The sequence below is a fragment of the Mesoplodon bidens genome, assembly GCF_964165515.1.
Source record: "Mesoplodon bidens genome assembly, chromosome: 5".
NCBI lineage: Eukaryota > Metazoa > Chordata > Mammalia > Artiodactyla > Ziphiidae > Mesoplodon > Mesoplodon bidens.
Window position 1 is genome coordinate 23833538 of NC_138161.1, and position 5488 is coordinate 23839025.

General features: G+C 35.7%; 1 pseudogene across 1 annotated transcript; it reads right to left on the reverse strand.

The window, feature by feature from the left end:
* Nucleotides 1–2155: 2155 nt before the first annotated feature.
* Nucleotides 2156–3675, reverse strand: LOC308617597 (ribosomal protein S6 kinase beta-1-like; annotated as a pseudogene). Its single transcript has one exon. The product of its transcript is annotated as a ribosomal protein S6 kinase beta-1-like (transcript).
* Nucleotides 3676–5488: the final 1813 nt, after the last annotated feature.

Below are 5488 nucleotides of genomic sequence, written 5' to 3' on the forward strand. Positions count from 1 at the left end.
TATTTCACATTCTTAAAGAGCCAGTCTGAAGGATTCAGAGCAGATAATTCCAACGTGGAGTGAAGCCTACACCAGCCCATTTGGCTAAGTGATGTTTGTTCTTCAGTAACGGATTATGCGACATGGCAAAAATAATGCCTTTCCCTTTTAGTGTGAATTTAGAAAAGAAAAAATGGAAGAAAATGGAAGGAAAGTAAGTGACCAAAATTGTTATTTCTGTCCTTCCATCTCTTGGTTTGGTGTTAGTAAGTTGATCTGGGGATGAAAGCACAGGGACTGTGGCTATACGATACAACTGTGTACATGGATGTGATAATATTCACCGCAGTCCTGCAGGGAAGCTCAGTGTCATAGCCTGAGGCACAGAGCTGGATGCAGGGTGCAGCAGAGAGTCAGGAGTTCACGGGCAGGAACAACAAAGTAAGGTCTAGAGCCCTGCTCCCTGTTTTTATAAGAGAAAGGTTTATTGCATCAAAGACATGTCTGTCATTTTACATATTGTCTAAGGCTGTTTTGAGCTTCAGTAGATGCGTTGAGTTTGTTGCAATAGAGACCAAATGCCCACAAGTCTAAAAATATTTATTGTCTGTCCCTTTAAGAAAAAGTTTGCCAACTCCTGTTCTAGAGCTTCAACCAGACACAGGTGAGACCTCATATTTGGGTCCTGAGCAAGCATAGAGAGAACAGACTATGTTACACCAGCATGCAAAGAATAGAAGCTCAAGGAAGCATGTCCACAGAACCATGCCTCAGAAAAAATGGAGTATGAAACAGGCTCCTACCACTTCTTAGGACCAATTGTTCACAGCTCTTTCCGATACATTGGTAGTTTGAAAAGCAGTCATTGGAGTATTTATACCATGGAAATTGACAAGTGCCAAAAATCAGGGCATGCATGCATTCATTCATTCATTTATTTTTCATGGAGTTTATTTTTAAACATTTACCAGCACACTACTGCTTAGAAAATGAAGAGTCAGAATTCACTGCCAGTATTTAAGGTGATACAGGCTCTCGCACGTACCCCAAAACCCATCACATAGATGTGCTGAAAAGAATGACAGAAATCCAAGTGGCTAATTGTTTTTACTTAAAAATAATAAGAATTACCTATGCTTTTAATTATTACCCTATACTAGTTTTAAAAGAGGTATGCTTAAAATCTCTTGATTTATTTAGTTATTCATTCCTTTATTTATTTATTCATTCATCCATTCATTTATTCATTCCTATATTTCTGTGTTTCTGTTACCTGGCAAGTCAGCTCCTTAACAAAACCAAATGAGTTAATAAATTAGTTTCTACAAATTAGATTTTAGTGTAAGAAAATTTCCAAATACACAATGTTTATATATGCATATATATATTAAGTTGTATTAAATGGGAAATTAAATACACAGGTTTTACATTGTTTTTAAAGCTTAAATACCACGAGTGTTTCTCATAGCATTAAATACTCTTAAAAACATCATTTTAAAAAACAAGCCCATACATTTTTTTTTACTTTCTCTTTTTATATGATTTTTATTTTTTTATTTAAAATATTCATGCAGGAAGAAATTAGGGGTCTTCATCACCACCTAGAAACTGAGAGGCTGTCTCCTGGGCTCAGTAAGTTACCTGAATAAACCATAACTTGCAACTTTTAGGTTGTTTGCACATAAAACCTCAATTGATAAGTTTCCTTCGTCTTTGATTCCATATTGCTGGATAAAGTTTGACCAAGTTTCATGCTAATTTATCCTTAGCTGCAAGTATTACAGACAACTTCATACTTTGCCTAATGAAAGGATAACTATTTTTCAATACAATCAGAACTCAACAGTGATTCAGAAGCAATACCTTACCCTTAATACCATCAACTTCAAGCCAACAACATGAAAATCCTTGAAAAGTTTGAGAAGATGCCGCTAGGAATCAATTAATTGATGTGCCTAGTGCCTAAGAGTTTCAAAATTCGACTTCGCTTAAGTTCCTTGCACCACTGATTGATTTTTGAAAATCCATGTTTATTTTTCCCCTGTCCGAAGTGTTTTATGGAATGACACTGACTCTTCAAGACTGTTATGTAGAGTCTTCTTTTTTTTACCTTGAAGGATGCTCACCCATTCCCTCCCTACCTTTCTGCCTTAAATTCTTAAAAAGCATTGCTTTGTCACAGATTCATATGCAGGTGCTCTTGTTGTTTGGAGATCATGGGAAGAGCTTGATTTTGTATGGCCAGGAGTTTGGAGGTCAGAATGGAAGTGGCGCTGAAGTTTCCCCAGTCATGGTCGCGTACATCTGGTCTATTCCTGCCACTTGTTTCCACCATATATTGCACAGGTGTCTGAGGATTTGCCTTGGTGGCTGAAGCAACTCTTCCCCGGAAATGTCCAGGAGAAAATTTGACCTGGCTGACAGGTGTTCATGGGCTGCCAATACATCTTCAATTTGCCCAGAGATTTGGCTCAAAGGAAAACTTTTCTTTCACATCTTCAAGTACAGATGGAGCCACATATGCAGAACCCAAAAATACCTGGTTGGCAATTTTGCTGAGAGCTGAGTCATCTGAGCTGTCAACAGGTAGATAGATGTCTGATGTGTAAACTTCAACTCAAAGAGACTCACATCCTCTTTAGGTTGCAAAAGAGGTTTAAAGTGGGGACTCTCCCTTCCCATTTAGCAGTTCTTCCAAGTTAATATATCTGAAGGATGGATGAGCTGGAACTTCTTCAGTGTCCCCAGGACCAGCTCCAAGATGAGAAGCAGCATTTCTTTTCAGCAGCTTTTTAAGCAGATCTCTGGCTTCTTGTGTGAGGTAGGGAGGCAAATTGAGTTTACACTTGAGGATTTCATCAATTGTTTTATTTCTCTTCTCCCCAATGAAGAGGGTGCTCCAGTAAACATGTCCTATATCAATGCTCCCCAGCTACACTAATCTCCAGCACTACTGTGGTCACTTTTCATCAAGATTTCAGGGGCCATGTACTCTACTGTTTCACAAAATGTGTGTGTGTGACTGTTGCATCATGAATAGATTCTTTGAATAGTCCAAAATCTGTTAGTTTCCATGAACTTGGTGATTAAGCATGACTTTCTCTGACATCAGGTGTATGTAGATAATCCCCTTTTGATGTAAATGTCCCAAAGCCATGGAGATTTCTGCCAGTAAAAGCAGGTTGTGTCTTCCATAAATATTTCCTCTCTTTCTAACTGTATAAGTAATTCTCCTCTGCTGAGATACTCAAGGATGAAGTAGAATTTTCCATCGGTCTGAAAAGCATAAATTAAATCCACAATGAAAAGATGCTTTACTTTCTCCAGAATATTCCATCTTGTTTTTTATATGAGCAGTGTCTTTAGCACTTTTTACTATCATTGTCTTTTTAAGCACCTTCATGGCAAATATTTTCTGAGTTTTTGCTCCTGTTACTTTTCTTACTTGTAAAATCTCTCCACAGACCCCTTTACCAAGTACCCAAAGTAGCTTGAAACATTCTAGCCTGACTTTTTCTGGCCCTCTGTTCACAGTAGTTTCTGAGATTTCAAGTTTCTCAAAATGCTCCATGCCAAGGGCATAAGGTCCAACTCCCCCAGGGTCCATGCTTTCATTTAACTGACCGCTCTCCTCCAGCTCATCCTCAGAGCCTGTATCCTCTGGCTGGTCCAAACTATTTCAAACACTCCTGACATGTCCTCAGCTTCCCTGTCTTAGAAATCTGTTGCTGGGTAAAAACCATCTTGCCTCCTTTATTGCCTCAAGGGCCTGGACCCTCCATTTCTGCAGCCATCTCCAGCTGCTTGTGCTATCTATCTATCTATCTATCTATCTATCTATCTATCTATCTATCATCTATCTGTTGTCTAAGAAGGGGTTAAGTTAATGCAGAGACTAGGCAGCAAAACAGGCTCAGTCCATGATCCCTATCTGAAATGACTAAATGGCAACATACTTTCTGAATAGAAAACAACACAGAAATAGAAGTTTGCAGTTGAATTTTTTGGCTCTCTAGGGGAGACAGGAGGAAGGTGGAAAGTAAGACATTCAGCAAGCAATCCTACAATTTGAATACTCAATGCTACCTGAAGCTTACTTCCTCTGTTCCAGAAATCCATGCTTCTCTAGATATTGTCAAGAATTTGTCAAACTGTTGTTCAAATTAAAAACAAAAAAACAAAGACTACAGATCAGACATTTTCAGAGCACGAATTTTGTCATTTACCTAAAATCTCTAAAGTAAAGAATATGAGTGTGTTTAATCGCCAGCCAGAAGCAAAAAATAATCACTGCCAATTTTGAGAAATGTAAACTTTTTAAGCAAAATCCTCCTGTTTGGATACTTACTTCATATGCAAGTTTTAACTACTTTAAAATTGTTTATGCAAATATGTTTAACATACATCTTTATAATTCCTCTCTTTCTTTAAGTAAGATTATTTAAAGTAGAGAAGCAAGGTAACATTATATTTATGTGTGTGACCTGTTGAGACAGACACCATAGTTTTGATATTTGGCCCCAAGATTTATCAGCTGTGTCACTGAGTTTATTTCACCCCACAGTGCTTCAGTTTTCTCATCTGTGAAAGATATTAAAAATGATTTGTACTCCATAGGCTTGATGCAGGTTACTATATATAAAATATATATAGTACTTTCACCATAGTATTACTCAATATCTATGGGCTATAATACTAATTAAAAAACACATTTTAATATTTTGATATATATTACCAAATAATCTTCTAGAAGTGAGGCATGTTTTCATTCTTTGCTTCATCGACTGAGATGTGAAAGACCAATTTTCCAACATTCTTAACATCTCTTATACACTAATTTTTATTATTCTTTGACTTATGGTATGAAATGTTATTGTGCTCAAATATGCAATTCTTGATCAGTAGTAACTTTCTTTTCATATTTTTTTCTTTATTTTTTTCTCTTTCTGCTTTTTATCCATTTAGGAGTCATTTATATGTGTTTTAAAAATCATTGTGCTAAAGCTTTTTAAATTAATAATCATATATAAGCATTCATAAAGTAAATGACAAATATTTTAAAAGCATTTTCTTCTACAATTTTTTCTGATGCTTTATTTTGGTCATGTAGTTTATACTATATATTTTTTTCTTTGTGATCTCTCTTTTCCTCTGTGATATCACTTTTATGCTTTGATATAATCATCTCAAAATCAAAAATATATACTCATGTCTAGTTTATAGTTTCATTTTTTGTAATTAATTAATTTAATCTTCTGGTATTTATGCTATAATATAACATGAGGCTCAAGTATACCTTGATTGTTTTCTAAGTTGTTAACCTATTATCACAAGTCCTCTGACATTTTATGTAATCATTATCATTTGTTTCTATCTTATCTTGACTGTACCATTAAGTTGTCTATCAATTCAATCTGTCAGTTGTCTAGGCAAAATAGATTTTTTTTTCATTTTTGAAGCTTTATATAATATAAATTGATAACTATAGGGGAATATTTTTTTCCTTTCC